Source organism: Onychomys torridus, chromosome 17 (genome assembly GCF_903995425.1).
Source record: "Onychomys torridus chromosome 17, mOncTor1.1, whole genome shotgun sequence".
NCBI lineage: Eukaryota > Metazoa > Chordata > Mammalia > Rodentia > Cricetidae > Onychomys > Onychomys torridus.
The window spans coordinates 54,773,665-54,797,989 of NC_050459.1; the positions used below are offsets into that span (position 1 = coordinate 54,773,665).

The following is a 24,325-nucleotide window of genomic DNA, read 5'->3' on the forward strand; positions in this document are numbered from 1 at the left end:
GGTCTGGCTTGGGCTCACACAGGTCTTGTGTATGTCGTCACAACATTGAAAGCTGATATGTGAATCTACCCTGATTTATGAGGAAGACACACTGTTTCTTTGTTATCATCCACCATCTCTGGCCTGGTAGTGCGGGGCGTGGGGATTCAATGTATATTAATTCTATTTGGAACTGGACATTATTGTGTTCAGGTTTCACACTGCTTTAATATCCGTGGAGACCACTTTAGGAATAGAGTAAAGCAGATATTTCTTTCTTCTTCACAAAGAAAGAGCTTTATTATTATTTCTTTTATCTTTTGCCTTTGGGGTATCCTATGATTAATGCAGATTAGTCCAACCTTATTCTTTTCCTGAAAGACATATTCTACAGCTTCTTTTTTTTTTCTCTTAGCAGAATGCACTGTAGAGCCAGGAGGAGACCCATTGAAGCACTCACAGCCCTAACTAGATAAGATGGCTCATAGTTTTAAATTTCTTATATTTCTAAGCATTTTATGTGGGAGAATTTTGTAGACGTAAACTCTGAAAAACTCTCATATACATCTTATTCAATTGGAGAAAACCCTTAACTCATAGTAGACCCAACATTTGTCATAACCAAGCCATTATATATTAATAGGTAGGAAAACACCCCTTCATGGAGACAGACTTGTATTATCTAAGACTAGGGTGAATGTTGTTCACATAGGACCTGCTTCAGAGATTAGTTGGAGCTATTTTTTTCCCTTTCTTTCTTGGTTCTCAGTGTTGGTTAAGCGGTGGCCATGCTGACGGAAGAGAGTGGTGTTGGAAGAATCATGGTTACCTTTCTAGAGCTTTATTAGGAGGGAGGGAGGGAGAGAGAGAGACAGAGACAGACAGAAACAGAGAATGAGTGGAGGACAGAGGGAATATGAGGAGGGGGGAGAGTACAGAAGCACAGAGAAGGCACACCCATTTTTTAGGCTGGAACACCATTGCACGCTGGTAATGTAATAAGGACATAATCCTTACACTCAGACCTCAGCCATGTTCCAAAAGATAAGCCATTACCACCACTGAAGGATGAAGACACTTCCCCTTTGCAAAGGAGCAAAACTCTCTTTGGCAGGCAGAAAGGAGAAAACTGGTCAATTGTTGACATTTCAATTGCTTCCTAATAGGGTATGTATGTATTTATTTATTTAGTTTGTTTATTTGTTTTCTGTTTTTTTTTAATCAGGCTTGTATTTGTGAATGTTTTTCTTCTTGATCCATGAAAGCAGTTTGAAGAGTTTGGAAAAAGCAATGAATTGTTAAAATTTGCCAACAAAAGCAAATGATACAAGTTCATTACATAATTGTGCTAATGACCATCAGTGTGAAAATATAAGCAATAATAAGACTTTATGTCTTTTGTTTTGGAATAAATCCTCATAGTGTGATAATCTTATGGTCAACTTTTAGATTTAAGCAGTTTATATACAACACAAAAGTGATAATAAATAGCATTTGTGATTTCTCACACATGATAAAAATTGCCTTGTGTTTTCATTAATATTAAAATAAAATGTGCTAAAAAGGCTGTGAAATGATTACTCTAGAGACAAGCTTTAGAATTAGTTTTTCTCCTTTTAAAATAAATACAATTATTCAAACTAACAGGGCACGTATGAGGGTGATTAATTCTATTTAGCTTCATGTTGAAAATTCACAATAGGATAAACAACACCACGTTATGAGAGTCATAAAGTAATGCAGATTTAAAACAATATCAGAATAATCAACAACTGAGAAGTTTAACTCAGATATTCTGAAAGGCAAAAAAGATAAATTCCAACCATAGAAACAAAGGAATGAGGTAAGTAATCATTAAACAAATCTATGACCCGGCTTCTACAGCAGATTAAGTTTGTCACAACTTTAAATTAAAGGTAATTTATTATTGTGAAAAACAAAGCTGCGCTATAGAAGCCACTAATAAGTTTTCCTAATGCTCAGAGCATCAATCTTAAGAATGGAAATCCCCAGTGACAAGACCCAACACATTCATTTAAGTGAATTGGGCTCCATGCCTCATGAACTTTCTAACCAAGAACAATCAATTGAGTAGAGCAGTGGGGACGAATGCACTTTGAGTATTAAGAAGATGTTTATCATAGTAGCTAATATTTTCCCTTGATTTTGTATATGAAATGTCTTCAGTTGTAATAACTTTAAAGATAATCATCTAAAACCAATGTCTTTGTACAGAGATATTTTATTTAAAATGTCACCTGGCTATGGTCATGGAATGTGGCTCCACTCCAGACAGAAATAAAATGTTCTGCAACTCACACTGTTTCCCCAGTTTCCTACTGAGCCCTTTGCTAAGGGCCTGTTCCAGTGAGCAAACCATCATCCCTTTGTTCTCTGAGTTCCTGAAAAACACCCTTATTTTCCCTTCCTCCTTTGCTTTATTTAAGCTTTTCTGAAAATTCCTTACTTCTTTACCTAGCTGAGTGTTTCAGATCTGGAAAAATTAAAAACAAAATAAGGTTTAGGGAAAGCTTACAAATCTGGCCTATGCCTGTTTTCGCATTTCAAAACAGTTCAGTACTTATAGCTGAGTGAATACTCTGCATGCTGAATTCACTGTAACTCTAAAAACTGTGGAGCTTGATAAAAGAAAGATTGAAATACTTCATAGTTTATGAATTAAGCATTTTTCTTACCTTACCCATGATCAGGATGAAGGAAAGAATGTTTATTTTTCAAGAAAAATGAGGTAGGAGGGGATGGCAAACATTTTTGTTTCCCTCTAGATAACTGCTAAGCTGAGACCATGCTAATGTTTTCTATGTAACTAATACCAGAGAAGATGAAATGTTTCAGGGGACAGAAAAAGCACAGAGGAAAACAAGCCTTCTAACTAGTTCTTAAGTCAACTTGATTCAAGCTTGGCTCCTCTGGGAAGCAGGAATCTAATTGAGATAATGCCTGTGTGGGACTGGCCTATAAGTAAGACTGTAGGGTGTTCTCTCAATTAATGATTGATGTGGGAGGGCCTATCTCACTGTGAGCAGTGCCACTCCTAACTGAAGTTCTGTGTTATAAGAAGGCAGGCTGAACTAGTAACAAGAGACAAGCCAGTAAGCAAGATTCCTCCACAGCCCGTGTGTTGGTTCCTGTTTCCAGCTTCCTGCCTTGGATTCCTGCCCTGCATTTTTGGAGATGAGTTGTGGTGTGGAAGTGGAAGCAAAATAAACCTCCTCCTCCCCATTCAGTGTATCGTTTTATCACGGCAATAAAAATGCTAAAGCAATAAGCCTTATGGAATGAGCAAGAACCAAGGACTAAATTCCACTCTGGCTTTAAGGTAAGGAGCAAAACATGATGCCTATCTATGAAATGTGGTAAGTGGACTGAAGCTTGGGACTATAGACACAAAGACTATCCTTTACAAAAATATTTTGATTCAGAGCTAAGCCATCAGGAATAAATATTCATCAGCTTTTTTCAAAAATCAAATAACTTATTTATAAATAAGAAGTAGCTAATACTTCATTTCTAAGGAAAAATAGTGCATTTATAAAATTTTCACTTGAGGCAGGTCCAAGCTCCTCCCCCTGCATCAAAACTGTGCAAGGTGTTCCATCATAGGTAATGGACTCCAAAAAGCCAGCTCATGCACCAGGGATAGATCCTGTTTCCACTGCCAGAGTCCCCTTAAACAGACCAAGCTACACAACTGTCTAGCTTATGTAGAGGGCCGAGTCCAGTCCCATGCAGGCTACACAGTGGTTGGTCTAAAGTTCATTAGCTCCTACTAGCTTGGTTCCGCTGTCTCTGTATGTTTCCCCATCATGATCTTGATGCCCCTTGCTCATAGAATCCCTCTTTCCTCTCTTCAACTGGAACTTATGTACCAGGCTTTGCTGACTCCCCATAGGAGGCCTGATATTTTCTGGGGCAAAGGTAGGAGTGGGCTGCTGGGGGGAGAAGGAGTGAGAGGAGTGGTGAGAAGGGCATTGATCTGTGGTTGGTATGTAAAGTGAATAAAAAATTTTTCTTAATGAAAAAAAATTTTCACTTGAGATATCTGTGATATATTGTGTACCCTAAAATAGCTTGCATGAGGATTAGAAAACAGAGCTAGCCACTACATTAGACATAGAGGTCAGGCAGTGGTGGCACACACCTTTAATCCTATCACTTGTGAGGCAGAGATCTGTCTGGATCTGTGAGTTCAAGGCCACACTGGGCTACATGAGATTGATCCAGTATAGCATAGAAACAGAGCCAGGCAGTGGTGGCACACACCTTTAATCCCAGCACTTGAGATCTCATGCCTTTGCTTGGGAAGCACACACACCTTTAATACTAGGAAGTAATACGGCAGGGCAGAGAAAGGTATGCAAGGTATGAGGAAACAGGAACTCTCTCTCTTTAGGCTGAGGGTTTCATAGTGGTAAGAACAAGTAGCTGGCTGTTCTGCTTCTCTGATCTTTCAGCTTTCATTCTTATATCTGGCTCTGAGTTTTTTACTAAATGACCATTTAGATTCAAACAACAGATATCTTTTTATTTATTTATATTATTTATTTCTACATTTTAATTAAAATATAATTGCATTAGTTGTTCTCCTCTTTTCTTCCTCCAACATCCTCAAACACATCCTCTTCTCAAATAGAAAACCTCTTTATCTTGGATTACTTTGATTTACCTTAATTAATTTAATTTGCCTTAATTAGTGTGTATTAATTATACATGGTGTATGTGTATTGACAGATACATAAATACAGCTTGCTGATTCCATTTTTGTTGTTTGTTTGGCTATGGTTTCAGGGCTACTTTGTGTTGGATAAACAACCGGGGGCTCATCCCTGGGAAAGGCAAGTTCTCCCAGGCTCAGCAGTCACCATTTGCCCGTTGTTCTTCATCTAGGAGTGGACCCCATGAGATTCTCCTCTTCCATGTTAGCATGCCTATAAACATTGGCATTGTCCAGGTCTTCTTTGTGCAGCTTAGAGAACTAGTCACATAGAAGACTTCTTGGTATTTTGGTTCTTTAGAATCTTTCCATGGCCCTTTCCGTCCTGTTTCCTGAGACACAGATGCAGGAGCTATGCTGAGGGTGTGTATTCATTGGGACCAGATACACCCCAGTCCACTGGTCTTTGTGTCCATTGTGTCCAGCTATGGTTTTCTGTAGAGAGAGGCTCCTTTGATGAAGGATCATAGCTATATTTATCTATCTATTTATATGTTAACAAGATTTAGAATGGAGTTAAGGAGTCATCCTGGTGTAGCAAAGTGGTAATATTATATTCTACTCTAAGATCCATGACCTAACTAGCCCTGGGTGGGTGGCTAGGTTTCTAGCACTAGGCATGGGATCAGTCTGTTCAGTGGGCCTTAAGTCTACTTAGGGCACCAACATTTGATTTCCATTCACTGGCATTTAACAGATGTCTTGCCGTTCTGGTCACTGTCATGGTTCAACACAGCTGAGTAAGACTGTTATTGCTTACCTCCCTTGGCAACTTGCATAGTACTTTCCATTTTTATTTACAGCTGAATACTATCCCATGGTGTGTATGAACCACATTTCATTATGCATTCATCTGTCAACGGACATGTAGGTTGTTTTCATTTCCTAGCTATTGTGAGTAGGGCAGCAATAAACATGGCTAAGCAAGTGTCTTTAGAGTAGAATGCAGGGTGGTAGGATTATTTTTACTGTTTGAGGATTCTCCTTGAATATTTCCATTGCGGCTGTACCATTTCACATTTCCAACAACAGTGGTCACTGTTTCCCACAACCTCACTAACATTTGTTGTCAGTGGTTGTGTTGGTCTGATCCATTCTTAATGTGATGAGATGAAATCAGTCACCTCTGCTGACTTAGTGGTTCTGATTGGAGAAAATGAAGACAATGTTATTGAACTCTCAGGCTGAAGGTTGTTCTTATTACTATCTTTCTGATAGCTGTGATAACATATTTGACAAAAGCAACTGAAGGAGGAAGGATTTATCTAGGAAAGATGGATTAAAGGTCTCATCTATTGCGTTAGAAAAGCACATGAGCACAGAGGCATGGAGTGCCTGGCTGTATTGCAGCTGTAGTCAGAAGCAGAGAGGTGCATACTGGAGCTTAGCCCACACTCTTCTCTTTCTCTTTTAAACGTAGCCCCCAAACCCCACTCTGTGGATGGTTCCTCAAACATTCCTGGTCAGATTTCTTTCATCAGGGATTTGATATAAATGAGAAAAAGAGGGCTCTTTGGGAAGCTGGAAGGAGGTAAACATGGAAGAAGGAGAAAGGTGGATAAAATAGCAGTAAGATCCTGAAAAGGCTACAAGGAATTATACAATTAACTATTTACCCAAACACTATAATACATAGAATTCCATATAGATGTGTATATATACATACATATGTATGTATATGTGTATATTTTTTCTTGTCTCTCATATATTGCATCCCGGCTGCAGTTTCGCATCCCTCCACTGTCCCTAGTCCTCCCCTCACCCCTTCGCCCCAGATCCACTTCTTTTCTGTTTCCCTTCAAAAAAAGAGCAGCTATCCCAGGAATATCAACCAAACATGGCATGTCAAGATGCAATATGACTAGATACAAACTCTCATATCAAAGCTGGACTAGGCAACGCAGCAGGAAGAAAAGTGTCTCAAGAGCTGACAAATGAGACAGAGACACCACATGCTCCCACTGTTAGGAGTCCCGCGTGAACATCTAGGAAAGATCTGTACAAACAGTAAGTATCTTTTATCAGGGCAGAGAGGCACAGTAAAAACAGGGATGTACAGGTGCCACTCTGTGCTCAAGGGTGAAGCAGTTTTGTTAACTGCGTCTTTCTATTTTAGATCACTTAATGTAAAATTTTGTACTGGTTCAAATGTAGATGATATTTAAAGAATTTTAGAAAAGAATTTTGAACAGTGAGGTAAGTGAAGTTCATGTAAAGTTCCTGATACAAGGCAGTGTTACAATTTAAAAAGAAAATATAAGTGAACATTTCATAGCTACAAATGGGATCCATCCTATAACAGAATTAATTTTTCATTCAGTTCCTTTTCATCAACTCATGTAAATGATTTTATGTACCTGAGAATGAAAGTGTCTAGCTATTGGTCTTATTAGTGGTGATTCTCATCACAGCTAGTTTTTACAACTGCTCTGCATGCTGGAATATGCTTCACATTTAAAATTTTTTTACAAATAAAATTATAGAAAATAGTGATACACCACTTGTTTTACAAATTGATGATCAAATATAAAACTGAATTTTGTCCACATGGATGAAATATAGATTTAATGTTTAGTGTTAATAGTGTGATCTGTGGCCTGGAGAAATGGCTTAGGAGTTAAGAACACTTGCTCTAATCGAGGATCCAAGTTTGATTTCCAGCACACACTTGGTGGCTCACAACCATCCTTAACTAGTTCTAGGGGATCCAATACCCTCTTCTAAATTGTGAAGAAACAAGGCACATATGAGGACTACATATGTAAGCATATAGTAATATTCATAAAAATATATGCATTTAAAATTTTAAATCATGTCTATATTCCTGGATTTCAAATACCACAATCTTACAATAAAAGATGTTAGCAACTGATACCACTCTATAATCTGGCTCATTTTTCTGTTAAAATCTCATTTGAACCAAATTGTTTCTTTTCACTTCCACCATAACCATCTTGCTCTATGTCATATGATGAACATCTCTTTCCTAGGTAACTTCAGTCTGCTTTTGATTACAAAGTTCAGAACACTATGCAGAAAAGAGATCATGTTGTTGCTTCCAATGGCTTCTCAAAACACCACTTGAATGTTGCAGGAATACTTCCACCTTAGGGCCTTTGCACTTACAGCTCTCTGCATGGATCGACCTTCAGATGGTATCTAAGTGGATGATTATTTTGTTTCCTTAGGAGCATGACTCAGTTTCATTTTCTTAGCAGTATTTCCTTCCCAGCCTACACTCCAACTCCCTCTCTATCTACTTGATAATTATTTTCTCTTCTGCAATTTTCTCTCTAGCAATTATTACAGTTTAAAATAGTGTTTTCTTTACTTATATGACAAAAGTCTTTTTCATCAAAAAGTGAGGGGGAAAAAGATTCTTTCCTTCTTATCTACACCCATGTCTCCAGAACTGGAAACAATGTTCAGTTCCATGCAATCACTTAGCACTTACTGAATGCTTCTAAATGAATGAGTAAATATAGGAATACATGTCTATTCTTACTTAATAACATATTTTACATGATAAAAATGAGAATATTTAAGGCAATTACTTCAATAATTCTTCTGCAACTTCCTTAAAACACACACACACACACACACACACACACACACACACACACACAACTTTCTCTATTGTGTTCCTTATTCAGTTCTGATTAAACAGGAAATACTTTGTCATATTTATCATGATATTTCCTTCAGTAAATAGATGTCAATGAACCAGTTGAAACTCCAACTCAGACTGCCAGATAGCCTTATGACATTTCAGAGTCTATAGTGTTAGTTATATGTTGAAGAGTTTGAATGAATAATTAGTTTGTCATGAATAATGTCCCACTATTAATGAATCAGAAAGAAAAACAGAAAGTGTAGGAAGAGAACAGATTACCCAAGCAATGTTGTGAAAAAAAAGGAAGAGAACCAATGAAGAGAATTAGCCATGTTGGCAGAGGCCCACCATCAGAAGAGAAGAATGTAGTTCTTTTGTAGTGTATTTTTTCTTTTATTGAAAATAGTTTTTTCATGCATTATATTCTGATTTTGGTCCCACCCCCACTGCACAAATTTCCTCCCCACCACTCCTCCCATCTGACCCACCCCCATTCTGTCTCTCATTAGAAAATAATCAGGCATCTGAGGATAATACTATACTATACCATACTAATATACTATTCTATACTAAAAATAAAACAAAAGCAAACAAATTAGAATAGAACCAAACAAGCAAACAGAAGAAAAGTGTCCAAGAAAAGTATCAAGATACAAATATAGACACAGAGACAAATTGATTCACACATTCAGGGATTCCATAAAAACACAAAACTGGAAGCTATAATATATACACAAAACCCATATGGAAAAAAACTGAACAACATAAAATAAAAAAGTAGAAATAGTAATTTTTTAAAAGCCCCAGCATGAAATTATATGATGAGGAACCTTCAAAGACACTGTTGAGTTCACTCACTTCATGTTGGCCATTCACAGCTGGGAGTGCAGCCTATCATTAAGAGTGATTTGTTTTGCCAGTGAAACTGCCTCAGATAAATCTAATTTTTCATCTAAACGTATTTATCAGTTGGAGATAGCTTCTGGATTGGGGATGAGGGCAGATGTCCACTTCTCCTTTCAGTTGTAGGAGCCAATCTGACAGGCCCTGTGCATGTTACCTCAGACTGTGTGAGTTCATTATTTCTGCTGTGTTTAGAGGGCCTTTGTTCCTTGGTGTCCCCCACACCCTCTGACTCTTACACTTTTTCCACTTCCCCCTCCATAGGGTTCCCTGAAGCCTGAGAAGCAGAATTTGATGCACATCCCATTTGGGGCTGAATGTTCTGAGTTCGCTCGCTCTCTGCATAATATCTGGGGGTGGGTCTGCTGCAGAAGGAAGCTTCCATGATGATAGCTGACCAGAGCACTGATCTTAGAGCATAGCAAAATGCCCCTAGTAATCCTTTTATTGCTATGTGTTTTATTAGAACAGTATTATTTTTCCCTAGGTCCATGGCCTGTCTAGTCTCAGGTTCTTGGTCACCCAATAAGCATTTGTTATGTGTTCCATCTCATAGAGTGGGCCTTAAATCAAATCAGATATTGGTAGATTACTCCCATAAGCTTTGTGCCACTGTTTCAAGCCACTGCAGCAGTAGATATCTTACAGACACAACACCTTTGTAGATTGAAGTTTTGTAGCTGGGTTAGTCTCTCCATTTATTCTATGGTAATGTACAGAATACCTTTCATTACTAAGAACACTAACCAGTAGGTGGGAAAGCTCTAGATAGGCAACAATTTAACTTGTCCATGCTCAGTGACTTGTGTAAATAACATTTTCAGCAATAGGTTATTTGTGAAGAAAAGCCTTTTTAGTAGCTTGGGTGGTTTGGGGGTTCCCATGGGATCTCTTTGGCCAACAATTCAATTAGATATAACACATTTATGGTATCGAAGCTTCATTTGGTGGTAAGAGATGTCCAAGTCCAGTTGTTGTTCTGTCTCCTCCGTTATTTAGAAATTTCATTTAGATCACTTTCATATAAATACATAATTTAGGAGGTTTCTACTATAGATTTCTATATGACCCTTCAAATGGCCCTTTAGCTGTCCTTTCCCATATTCCCTACCTTGTCCTCCTCTTCCCTTCCATCCCTATCTGAGCCTCCCATTCTAGTCACCCTGTCATATGTCCTTAATTATATATTATATGTCCCTTTCCTAGGAAGATCTGTTCCTCCCCGCTAGTCCTTTACTGCTGTGAATATCACTTTGTATGTTGTGAATGTGTTGCTCTGATTTGGTTGATAAATAAAACATTGATTGACCAGTAGCCAGGCAGGAAGTATAGTATAGGTGGGATAAACAGAGAGGAAAATTCTGGGAACAGGAAGGCTGAGTCAAGAGTCGCCAGCCAGACAAAGAGGAAGCAAGATGTGAAGCCAGAACTTGGAAAAGGTGCCAAGCCATGTGGCTAAACACAAATAAGAATTATGGGTTAATTTAAGTGTAAGAGCTAGTCAGTAATAAGCGTGAGCTAATGGCTGAGCAGTTTTAATTAATATAAGCCTCTGTGTGTTTACTTGGATCCAAGCTGCTGTGGGACTATTGGGTGAGAGACATTTGTCCTGACCACCAGCAGGCTGAGACACAGAAAATCTGCAGTTACACTTTACTCTGTACCTAAACACTGTTTTTCAACAGATTGTAGCTAGCTTCTCTTTGACTTAGCCATTAATATCCACATATAAGTGGATAAATACCATATTTGTCTTTCTGGGTCTGGGTTATCTCACTCAGGAAAATTTTTTTCTATTTGTATCCATTTAACTATGTTTTATATTTTTAATGGCTAAGAAATATTTAATTGAGCATATGTACCTCATTATCATTCATCCACTGACAGATATCTATGTTGTTTTCAATTTCAGGGTATAATAAATAGAGCAGTAATGAACATGGTTGAAAAGGTGTCTCTATAGTAGGATGAAGCATCTTTGAGGTACATGTTCAAGAATGATATTGTTGGATCTTTAGGATGACCTATTCTTGGCTTCCTGAGAAACCACCACACTGATTTCTACAGTAGTTGTATGAATATGCACTCTCACCAGGAATGGAAGTGTGTTTTCCTTACTCCACATGCTTACCAACACGAGCTGCTTTTTAGTTTATTGATCTTGGCCATTCTAACCAAGTGAGTGTAAGATAAAATATAAAAGTAAGGTTGATTTGCATTTCCCTGGTGACTAAGGATGTCCAACATTTCTTTAAGTGCTTCTCAGTCATTGAGAGTCCTCTTTTGAAATTCTGTGTTTAGATATGTTCATCAGCTGTATGAATTCCCCAATATAATTCTTATAATCATTTATATATACTATCATATCATCTGCAAATAAATATAATTTGACTTCTTCCTTTCCAGTTTGTATCCTTAAGTTGTCTTATTGCTCAAGCTATGACTAAAAGTTCTATACTGAATAGGTATGGAAATAATGGACAATCTTTTCATTTTACTGATTTTAGTGGAATAATCTTGAGTTTCTGTCCATTGCAGTTGATATTGGCTATAGGTTTGTTGTAAACTGCCTTTATTATGTTGAGGAATGCTCCTATATCCCTAATCACTCCAGAGCTTTTAACTTGAAGTAGTTTAGGATTTTTGTCAAAGGACTTTCCTGACTACAATGAGATGATTATGTGTTTTTTGTCATTAAGTTTGTTTACATGGTGAATTACATTTATCAATTTAAGTATGTCAAACCTTCCCTCCATCTCTGGAATGAAACTTATTTGGTCATAGTAAATTATCTTTTTGATATACTGTTAGATTTGGTTTGCAAGTATTTTATTGATAACTTTTGCATGTATTTTCATAAAGGAAAGTAGCTGTAATTATTTTTCTTTATTAAATCTTTGGTTTTGTATCAGGCTAACTGTGGCTTCATGAAATTTATTGAGCATTGTTCCTTCTGTTTCTATCTTGTGGAAATTTTAAGGAATATTGGCATTAACTCTCTGAAAGTCTGGTAGAATCATGTCTTAAAACCTCTGGTCCCAGGCTTTCCTTGGTTGATAGACATTTAATGACTACTTCTATTTTACTAGAGGTTATAGGTCCATTTAAATTGTGTATTTTATCTTGACTTAGCTTTGATAGGTAGTCTGTATTGAAAAAAAATTATCCCTGTTTTAAAGCTTTGCAAATTTGTTGGAATATAGGCTTTAAAGTTTGCCCTTAGGGTTCTCTGGATTTCCTCGGAGTCTAATGTTATGTCATCCCTTTCATCTCTAGTTTTATTAATATGAATTATCTTTCTTCACCATTTAGCTAGTTTGTCAATCTTACTAATTTTCTCAAAAAGTTAATAAAAACCTCTCTGTTTTATTGATTCTTGTATATTTTCTTGCTGTTGTTTCTATTGTATTGACTTCAGCCCTAAGTTGGATTATTTCTTGCTGTTTAATCCTTAGAGATGTGATTTCTTCTTTTTTGTTCTGGAAATTTCAGGTGTGTGTTCAAGTAACCAGGATAAAAATTCTCTAATTTCTTTATGTAGACAGTGTTATGAAGTTGTCTCTTACAATGACCATCCCTGTGTCTCATTAGTTTAGGTATTTTGTTTTTTAATTTTGCTTTAATTCTAGAAAGCTTTTCATTTCTTGATTTCTGTCTTGATTGTTCATTCAGAAGTGAAATGTTGTTTCCATGAATTTATAAGCCTTCTGATGTCTCTGTTGATATACAGCTTTAATCTGTGGTGGTCACATAGCATACAACATGCTATTTCAATTTTATTATAACTTTTAAGGCTTGCTTTGTTTCTGAGTATGTGGTCAGTTTTGGAGACAGTTCCATGAGGGATTGAGATGAAGGTACATTCTTCTGTGTTTAGGTGAAATAGTCTGTAAATGTCTTCTTAGTTCTATTTGGTTTATGCTATCAGTTAGCTCCAGCATTTCTCTTTCTAGTTTTTGTTGGATATCATCTGGGTATCTCACCTGTCTATTGGTGAAGTGGGGTATTAAATTCTCCTGCTATCAATGTGTGAGAGTCAATATGTAATTTAAGCTCTACTAGTTTCTTTTTTATTTAGTGTATAGATGCTATGAATTGCAGTTTCTTCTTGGTAAGTTTTTCCTTTGAAGATTGTATGGTGTCCTTCCCTAAAATTTCTGATTAGTTTTGGTTTAAAGTCCATTTTATATGGTATTTAAATGGCTATACCCTCTTGCTTCTTAATCTCTTTTTTTGGAATATCCTTTTCTATCCTTTTGCCCTGAAGTGATGTCTATCTTGGATGTTGATGTTTTGTCAGATGCAACAGATACTGTTTTTGCATCCATTCTGTTATTTTGTGTCTTTATATTGGGGAAACTGAGACCACTGATGTAGAGAGACAACTAAAAAGCTGTGTTTGATGAGTCATGTTATTTTGTTCTCATGGTTTAATTTTTGCTCTCTTTTGATTGGCTGGCATAGGATTATTTATTCCTTCTGTCTTTAGGGGTGTGGTTATCCTTTTCAGGCTGGAGTTTTCCCTCTAAGCCTCCAAACTTTCTCCTCACTTATTGCTTTGTCTTAGTCCCTAAGGCATTGTCTTGTCCCATTTCCTGGGAACCCACTGGACAAGACCGCCTAAGAGCAATTAGGCCACTGAAACAGGTAGAGGGGCTTCAGTCTTTAATCTCTTTCCATTTCCTCCAAATCCAGTCCCAAACTGTGATGCCCAGGTCGATAGCAGAATACCTGTAGTGGCCTCTCCTTACTCTCTGCCCCATTTCCAAGGGATAAAGCAGATCCTGATTGAGTGTGCTGTCTTCTTCTCTCCTGTGGACCCACTCAGCCTTTCCCTTCTAATCTATCCCCATTCCTAAAAATCAACTTCCAATGCATAGGAATACATTATACACAGAATGTCCAGGGGCCAGACCTAGCAGGACCCCAGAAGAATTCTCTACCAGGCAATACTAATCCACCACACCCTCTTAAGAACTGGAAAGGGCAACAGAAACCAAGCAACAAAATGTCCAACCAAGAAAGACAAGACCAGATGTTAATAGGAGATAGGGGCAGAGAAGGAGTGAAGGCTGTAGCTAGTGGTCTGCTACAAATCGAAAGTGAGACTGGGGACTGGATTTTTGAGGAGAGGAGAAGATCTGCAGTTAGCATACTTGTTTCCTGAGATTAATGATTTTTTTTTTCAGGATACTGGTTAGTTCTTGTTGGGTGTGTTGTTATTAAAAGGGCAAACCTGGCCCTTGAATTTCTTCAGCTTCTTGATGCACCCCTAATCATTTCCTCTTACAAGTGTTCTACCTAAGTACATTTGCCTTGCTATGATACAGATATAATAACCCAACTGGAGCCCAGCAGATGCTGCTGCCATGGCCTCAAATCTCAAGATCTTTGTATTAAATAAAACTCTTTTCTTTATGGAAAAAGAAAACATTTTGGTTAGATTTCTTCCTTAAGGCTTATATGAGAGTATGAGTACAACCTATTATGCTAAATGCAGGATGTGAGTTTCATAACGCTTTCTTCTTTGTGGTTTTGTCTTGCTTTTGCATTTTTCTAATTTAATACATTTGTGATTTGGCAGGATAATGATAGATGCAAAACACAGGCTTATTTGGCCAGGAATTATGCTCAATAGCTCTCACATGCTTGGGCATTGCCCATGTTCTGTTAATAACAACCTACTTCTTCATTAGTCACCTGTACAAGCTCTTCTCATATATACTGGATTACAAATGTGCACACATTTTATAAATGGAAAATTGGCAAAATAGAAATAGCCACTTTAAACTATGGCTAAGAAAGTAATCATAAATTGTGAGTCTATAATTAGCACTAGGATGAATACAATCTATGAACCTTTCTACTTGATGAATCTGGATCAAATGATTAGGTGATATGCTCTCAAGTGACACATTGATTCACAGAGAAAATGGACCTCACCCTTCATTATTTATCACTGAGCAGTACTTAGGTGACAGGTTCTCATTGGGAAAAGACAGGTAGCTATTTGAAAGGCTGCTCTACAATATCACTGCACAAAATTCTCATTCTTTTGATATACTTATCCATCACTGCCAAGCTCTGCTATAAAGTGATTGCAGTAACAGAAAGCTATGGCTTTGCTCCTGAAGCAATGGGTGGCTTTGCCTTAGTGCTGATGAATTACTGCCACGCAATACATTGGTCATGCACAAAGTGACTGTATTTTGCTTCCTCTGATTTAGTTAAACTATACTATGAATCAGTGGTCCTCAAAATTGGCCAAAAGGCCCATCAAATACATTGCCAATACAAATACAGGCATAGCTCAGCCTGAAGTTTGCAAGATGAAGTTAAAAGGCTGCTTTTAAAAAGAGGATTATATTAATAATTCTTTCTAAGGAAAAATATCTATGAAATCAATTTTGTTTCTTTAGCTTTTACTTAATTCCATAGGAATAAATTGTTCATCATTCCACTTTTAGTGTCCAAGCAGAGCAGTATGCAGTTATCATTGATAAAACAAGCAGACATTTAGCTAGCATTAGGCAATATTCTACTCACTGGAGAAAATGCTGTGAATACAGCAAACATTGTTTCTGCTCCCGGGAGGCTTATATTTTGCTAGGAAAAACAGACAGCACACACATCATTAGTAAAATATGTAATTCCCATTGCAATGAAGTATTATGGGAAACTCAACAAAACAAGTTAATGCCTAAGCATGGCAGAGGTTGACACTGAATAATTGACTTTTTTGCAGAGACCTTTCCAAATGAGAGGGAGGGCATAGAGAGCTGAAAGTGGAGAACAGCACCGTACAGGTGTACAGATTCCTACTACAGAAGAAGCATGTCTGGCTCAGAGGATAATGCTGAGAACAGGACAGGAAGATGGAGGATGAGATTGTTAGGGAATATCTGACAGTGCAGTGTGGCTTTGCTGCCTCTCATGATCTACGAGAGACATTTACAAGTGAAGAAATATAACCATATTATTCTTCAAATAATGAAATAACAACAAAAACAATCAAGCAGTGCTTTTTAGTGACCTCAAAAGGAGATACATGGTCAGTGTTGGAGCTGGGGAGATATATTTGCAATTGGATTTCCAGGTAGTTCAAAAATTAGTCTTGACAGCAATATGCAAGAAAAGAATTGTTGGCATTCTTATCTGAAGTCAAATGCTGTGAGGTATCTTAAAGGTGGAGGCACTATAAAGTTGGGAAATGCATCACATGTGATAGTGCTTTCTGAAGAACAGAGATACATGGACTGTGATGTATGCAGAGTTATAGAATAAACACAAAGGAGCAATTTATATGTTTCAAAGAGTTGTCCTGTTGTTTTCACTCTGACAAAGTATTTAAGTGATAAGTTAGATAATTAAAAAATAACAAAAACAGTGTAATTATTTCCAAGCAATATCATCTGTATTTGAAAATGCCATACCAAATAATAGCAGGTCCTCCCTTGTTGCCTGTGACCTTTCCATGCACAGGTTCTTGGTCATAATAATGGTCCCAGGTATGGATCCCACCTTGTATTGTTGGCCTTGAAGTCAATCAGAAAGTGTTTTGCTGCTCCCATAACTTGTGTGCCATTACTGCATCAGTAGGCATATCTTACCAAGCTAGTTTTGAACTTCTGGACACAGTAAAGAACTTTCTTAACAGCTCCCAGTAGCACAGGAATTAAAAATCAATGATTGGCAAATGAGATTACTGGTAACTAGAAAGTTTCTATGTGTCAATGGATACCGTTATTTGAATGAAGAAGATTTTACTGGGTAAAAATCTTCACCAGGTTTACATGATAGAACATTAAAACTACTATGAGATTTAATCTTAGCACTGTCAGATTAACAGAAGAAGAAGGAGAAGAGGAAGAGGAGGAGGAGGAGGAATAAGAGGATGACAAATAGTGGTTTGGATGTGAAAAAAGGATTTAATGTTTGTATTTTAAAAGAGGAAAAATAAATCAAGGAACAAAGCAATAAAATTAAGGAAATGTAATAACATATGTGAACAGCAGGGCCAATACCCTGCTGTTTATATATGTTAATATCTCTTCCTCTAAGGATTTCCAAGTCTCTATATATTCTAGACATTACTGTCTGTTCAGAGCCTTCTTCTTAAACAACTAACATGATAGTCAATATTAATTGTCAACCTGACAGGGTTTAGATCCACCAAGTGTGGTTGTCTGGATGACATTAACTTGTGGGAATGCCTGTAAGAGATTTTTGTGATTGCACTATCTAAATCAGGAAGTCTCACCCTGAATGTGAGTGGTGCCTTTCAGTTGTGACCCGTTTGCATGGAAGACCAAAGGGACAGCTCCTGCTTTCTCTTAAGCCTGTTTGCCTTCTAACATCATTATTAAGTTCTATTCTGTTGCTGCTGTTTCTACTCTATCCTTTACTGACATCAAAACATAGCTCTGACTTAGGATACTCAATGTGACTGAAGACCAGTGGATTTCCAGAAATCCATGGGACCTCTCTTCCAGATTTGGAGTGCAAAGACATCAACTCTCCTGGTCTAAACAGCTCTGGGTTATTAGCATGTTCAGTGTGAAGACAGCCATATTTGAATCACACAGGCTGCTTCCTATATGCCAATGTGATAAAACCTCATTTAATAAATATTTATTTTACTGGTGACAACTCTGGCTAGTATAACTAGTTTCTCTATGGATTATCTATATATTTCTTCATGTTGTTTTTTTTTGTAGACAATGTTTATTTAAAACATTACCCATTTTTCTTATTTTAAATTTATTTATGGCTTATTGTAAATGAATTACCAATGAATTATTTCATACGTTTTATTGTAAGAAATTAAAAATTCCTTTTCCACTTTTTAGTGTGTGGTAAGAACCAAACTCAGCTTTTGTTGTTGTTGTTAATTCACCTTGTTTTTCTACAGGTTCATTCCACAATATACCCCTAAAGCATTAGACAAATAGATGTAACAAAATCAGGCATCAGATTGATATTGGTTCTTCCAGTTTAACTCTTTGTGTTTTTAAATTATGTTATGTGGGGCCATAAGTGCAAGTGAGGGCAAATGCTTGTGGGAACAAACAACCTTCAGTAGACTAATTCTTGTTCTCATGATCAGTAATCTATGGATTAAAATATTCCCTTCTTACAATCATCTTAATGCCTAAGTGTAGCAATTCACCCATTCCTTTCCTTCAAAAGGCCATGAAATGTTGGTTTTCTGATTTCATGGGAACATTAGAGTAAACTTACACATTTGTGAACAATTACTTTGAAAGCTATATCAAGTTTTTTTCTTCATAAGTTAAATTGGAAGAACTATGCACTGGACACGTGGCTCAACAGTTAAGAGCATGCACTACTGTTGTTGAAAACCTGAGTTAGGTTCCCAGCACCCATCTTGGGGCACATCTCAAAACTTCCTGTAAATTTAGTTCATCTGGGAAACCTCTGGCCTGTGAGAGCACCTGCATTCATTTATACATACCCACAAACAAGAATATACACACATACAGGTAATTAACCAAAAGATGAATCTTTAACTTGAAAGTAATCATGTGGTATTGCAGTTTAATTTTCCCTTTGTTTCGGCATTTAGTCAAATTGTTCATTCTTCTCTCATGACTTTAATATTATCACAGAATTCTCTCTATAATTGCAAACCTTGACAAGTTTATTTCTGGCTATATACCTCAAATTTTATTTTCAGGAAAGAATGCCTAATTGTCCTCAGTATGTGAACTGCTAAAGACCTTTTATAAAGTCATCTTACAAAATATCCTATTAAACTTATTAATTCAATAGATTTTTCAGTTAATGTTCTCGTTTTGGATATACCTCTTGTTGGCTATATTTGATTTTTTTTCTGTCTGTTTCTCATTGAATGGTTAAATTTTGACTTATTCTATTTAAAATAATTTATATGTTTTCTTCCATATTGCTTATTAAATTTTACTTCTTATTGACTTCTTTTTCTAGTAGGCCTTATGCAATAGTATTCCTTACAAAGAATTAAGCTTCCTTTGCTTTTTAATAAGGTTGTAACACATTTACTTTATTTCTTTGTATTATTCTGAACTCTATACCATCTATTATTTATTTATTAACATTGATAGAGCGTTGATTTATTAATTTTCTTATTTTCTAATATACATGTATGTCTATATTTTGTTTGTGTCTATCCATACAATTCAGCCAACATCCATCTGTTCATTTATCTTTCATTTACTTATTTCTTCAACTATATTGAAAAAATATATTTTGTATTCCTCTTTCATTGCTATGTGTATATTGGAAATGTGCCTATTATCTTTCATTAAATGGTTAGTTTATAAATTATATAGCTCTTCTGTTATGAAATTGTCTTTCATTATATACTCTAGATGTATTCCTCTAATGATCACATGAGTAATAAATAGTCTCACTGTCTAAGAAGTTTCTTTACCTTATTAGAATGTTAATTTTAGATGAACAGAAATTCTTGTGTTATGGTGATATTAAATCTAACTGCATTTTCTGTGCAATCTTTAAAAATTCACGTATTAGAATTTCATCCCCAATACAATAGAATTTTTAAGAGAGGTAGAATACAAGTAAGTCTTGAACTTGTGGATCAGATGAATAGGATCTGTTCCCTCATAGAGGAAGCTCTGGAGGTACCCTTTGTCTCTTTCATCACATGATTTTATAGCTGCATTACAGAATATCTATAAACCCAGTTGTGGACACTAAATCAACAGCTCCCTTTACCATGAGTTCCCAGTCACTGGAACAATGAAGTATGTTTTTGTTACTCATAAGCCTCTGTTTATATTTATTTGTCTGACCACAGAGCAGGTAAAATAAGTAGCAAGTATCCAACACAAAATATTTTTATAAGTTTATTTAATGTATATATAATAAATTCATTCTTACAAAAGCATCTTAAGTTTAATGATTTTGCTAATTTCATCTAATTTTTAAAATTATTCATAATATCCTGGATTTTCTATACATATAATGCTATTGCCTACAAAAAAGTTATCCCAAAGTGTGATTTGGGGGTCTTAATTACTCTTTATTGAGACAATTGTTACAGACCAATGAATTTAGAATTATGTAATTAAACATAATTGTGATTATAAAAAACACAAAGCAAAATACAAAATGAAAAAGCAGATCTTGGTGTCTTTATTATGCTATGTTGGCTAGGAAAAAGAAATCCTAGCTATTCAACCAAATTGACATCTTGGCAAAGGTACTTTGCAGTTTAAGTCCTTAGTAAGTTTAAGAGAGATTATTCTGAATCAGGTTGGTGGCCCTGAGTCAATCATTTGAGAAGTTGTAATTGCATAGCTGGCGCTTTCTTGAACTATTATCCCTGGACTGAAGCTTCAGTTCTGAGAAATTCTAGTCTGTCCTTCCTGAGGACCTTGAATGTGAATAATCATAAGACCAACTATTGCATTAATCCCTTAAGGAAATAGTCAATTGTGATATTTTTAGTGTTTTTAGTTCCTAGGAATTCACAAGGATAATCCCACCTTAGACTACTAGCAATAGTTGAGAGGGTGCCTGAACTGGCCTACTCAGTAATCAGATTAGTGAATACCCTGTCATCATAAGCCTTCATCCAGTAACTGACAGAAGCACATGCAGAGATCCAGGCCCTGGTGGCAGGCCAAGCTCCAGGAGTTGAATAGATAAGAGAGAGGAGGGAGTCTATGAGCAAGAGACATCACAATCATGATGGGGAATCCTACAGAGATGGCCAGCCAGACTAGTGGAAACTCATGAATTGTGGATCCCCCCCCCCATGGTACTGGACTAGGCCCTCTGGGTAGGTGAGACAGTTGTTTAACTTGAACTGTTTAGGGGGCCTCCAGGCAGTGGGATCAAGATCTGTCCCTGGTGCATGAGCAGGATTTTTGGAGCCCAGTACCTATGGTGGGACACCTTGCACATGCTTGGTACAGTGGGAAGGGGCTTGGACCTGCTTCAACTGAATGTGCCAGGCTCTGCTGACTCCCCATGGGAGAACTTGCTTTGGAGGAGGTGAGAAGGGGGAGTTGGTTTTAGGGAGGGGGAAAGGCTTGGGGAAAGGAGGAGAAAGGAGAGGAGGATCTGTGGTTAGTATGTAAAATGAATTGAAAATTTCTTAATAATAATAAAAAACAAAACAAAAACAACAAAAAGAAATTATGGTCTATTTTAAATTCAGATATTTAAAAAATATATTTATTTTATTATTTTTTAATCTGGATATTTGTGTTTTTATTTTACATATCAGCCATAGATTCCCCTGTCCTCCCCACTCCCCCCCCCCCCCCCACTTTCCCCAGCCCCTACCCCTCATTCCCATCTCCTCCAGGGCCAAGACTCCCCTGGGGATTCAGCTCAACCTGGTAGATTCAGTACAGGCAGGTCCAGTCCCCTCCTTCCAGGCTGAGCAAAGTGTCCCTGCATAAGCCCCAGGTTCCAATGAGCCAGCTCCTGCACTAAGGACAGGTCCCAGTCCCACTGCCTGGGTGCCTCCCAAACAGTTCAAGCAATTCAATTGTCTCACTTATCCAGATGGCCTGATCCAGTTGGGGGCTCCACAGGTTTTGGTTCATAGTTCATGTGTTTCCATTAGTTTGGCTATTTGTCCCTGTGTTTTTTCCAATCTTGATCGCAACAATTCGCACTGCACACAATGGAAGCAGAAGGAATATTACCAAACTCCTTCTATGAGACTACAATTACCCTGATTCCTAAACCAAACAAAGATGCAACAATGAAAGAGAACTACAAGACCAAACTCCTTCATAAACATTGATGCAAAAATACTCAATAAAATACTGGCAAACAGACTCCAAGAACACATCAAAACAATTATCCACCATGATCAAGTAGGCTTCATCCCAGGGATGCAAGGGTGGTACAAAATACGAAAGTCTGTCAATGTAACACAACATAAAAACAAACTCAAAGGAAAAAACCACATGATCATCACACGAGACCCAGAAAATGCATTTGACAAAATCCAACATCCCTTCATGATAAAGGTCTTGAAGTGATCAGGAATACAGGGAACATACCTAAACATAATAAAGGCAATCTACAGCAAGCCAACAGCCAACATCAAATTAAATGGAGAGAAACTCAAAGCAATACCAGTAAAATCAGGAACAAGGCAAGGCTGTCCCCTCTCCCCCTACTTATTCAATATAGTATTTGAAGTTCTGGTCAGAGCTATAAGACAACATAAGGAGATTAAGGGGATACAAATTGGAAAGGAAGAAGTCAAGCTTTCCCTATTTGCAGATGAAATGATAGTATACATGAGTGACCCCAAAAATTCAACCAAGGAACTGATACAGCTAATAAAAACCTTCAGCAACATAGCAGGATACAAGATCAACTCAAAAAAATCAGTAGCCCTCCTATACACAATAGACAAACAGGCTGAGAAGGAAATCAGAGATACATCACCCTTTACAATAGCCACAAATGATGTAAAATACCTTGGGGTTACTCTAACTAAGAATGTGAAGGAACTATATGACAAGAACTTTAAGTCCCTGAAAAAAGAAATGGAAGAAGATGTCAGAAAATGGAAAGATCTCCCATGTTCATGGATAGGCAAGATTAACATAGTAAAATTGGCAGTCTTACCAAAAGCAATCTACAGATTCAACACAATCCCCATCAAATTACCAACACAATTCTTCACAGATCTGGAAAGAATCATACTCAAGTTCATATGGAAAAACAAAAAACCCAGGATAGCCAAAAGAATCCTGTACAATGAAACAACCTCTGGAGGCATCACAATCCCCGACCTCAAGCTCTACTATAGAGATACCAGAATAAAAACAGCTTGGTACTGGCATAAAAACTGACATGTGGACCAATGGAATTGAATTGAATACCCTGACATTAAGCCGCACACCTATGAACATATAATTTTTGACAAAGAAGCCAAAAATGTACAATGGAAAAAAGAAAGCATCTTCAACAAATGGTGCTGGCATAACAGGATGTCAATGTGTAGAAGGCTGCAAATAGATCCATATCTGTCACCGTGCACAAAACTTAAATCCAAGTGTATCAAAGACCTCAACATAAATCCAGCTACTCTGAACCTGATAGAAGAGAAAGTAGGAAGTAGTCTTGAATACATTGGCATAGGAGATCACTTCCTAAATATAACACCAGTAACACAGGCACTGAGAGAAACAATCAATCAATAGGACCTGTTGAAACTGAGAAGCTTTTGTAGAGCAAAGCACATGGTCAACAAGACAAAGCGACAGCCTACAGAATGGGAAAAGGTCTTCACCAACCCCACATCTGACAGAGGGCTGATATCCAGAATATATAAAGAACTCAAGAAATTAGACATCGAATTGCCCAACAGTCCAATTAAGAAATGGACTATAGAACTAAACAGAGAATTCTCAACAGATGAGATTCAAATGGCTGAAAGACATTTAAGGAATTGCACAACATCCACAATTATCCAGGAAATGCAAATCAAAACAAATCTGAGATACCACCTTACACCTGTCAGAATGGCTAAGATCAAAATCACTGAAGACTGCTTATGCTGGAGAAGATGTGGAACAAGGGGAACTCTCTTCCACTGCTGGTGGGAATGCAAGCTTGTACAGCCACTTTGGAAATCAATATGGCACTTCCTTAGAAAATTGGGAATCCATCTCCCCCAAGACCCAGCTGTAGCACTCTTGGGCATATACCCAAGGAGTGCTCAATCATACCACAAGGGCATTTGCTCAGCTATGTTCATATCAGCATTGTTTGTAATAGCCAGAACCTGGAAACAACCTAGATGCCCTTCAACTGAAGAATGGATAAAGAAAATGTGGTCCATATACACAATGGATACTACTCAGCAGAGAAAAACAACAACATCATAAGGTTTGCAGGCAAATGGATGAATCGAGAAAAAAAATCATCCTGAGTGAGGTAACCCAGACTCAGAAAGACAAACATGGAATGTACTCACTCATAGTAGGATACTAGATGTAAAACAAAGATGACTAGACTGCTACTCACAACTCCAGGGAGGCTACCTAGAAAATAAGACCCTAAGAAAGACACAAGGTTCAACCAATGACAGAGAA

The 24,325-nt window shown here is 37.2% G+C and overlaps 1 long non-coding RNA gene across 3 annotated transcripts in view; it reads left to right on the forward strand.

Moving 5' to 3' along the window:
- Positions 1–24,325, forward strand: part of LOC118568861 — a 77,343-nt gene that overhangs the window by 49,171 nt on the left and 3,847 nt on the right. For 2 of the 3 annotated variants that reach the window (XR_004942992.1, XR_004942989.1), the window contains one exon: positions 3,139–3,319. This is a non-coding gene — a long non-coding RNA (uncharacterized LOC118568861). Of the gene's footprint in view, positions 1–3,138; positions 3,320–15,975; positions 17,967–24,325 lie in introns of those variants that run through there. The other variant, XR_004942990.1, reaches the window with a different exon arrangement.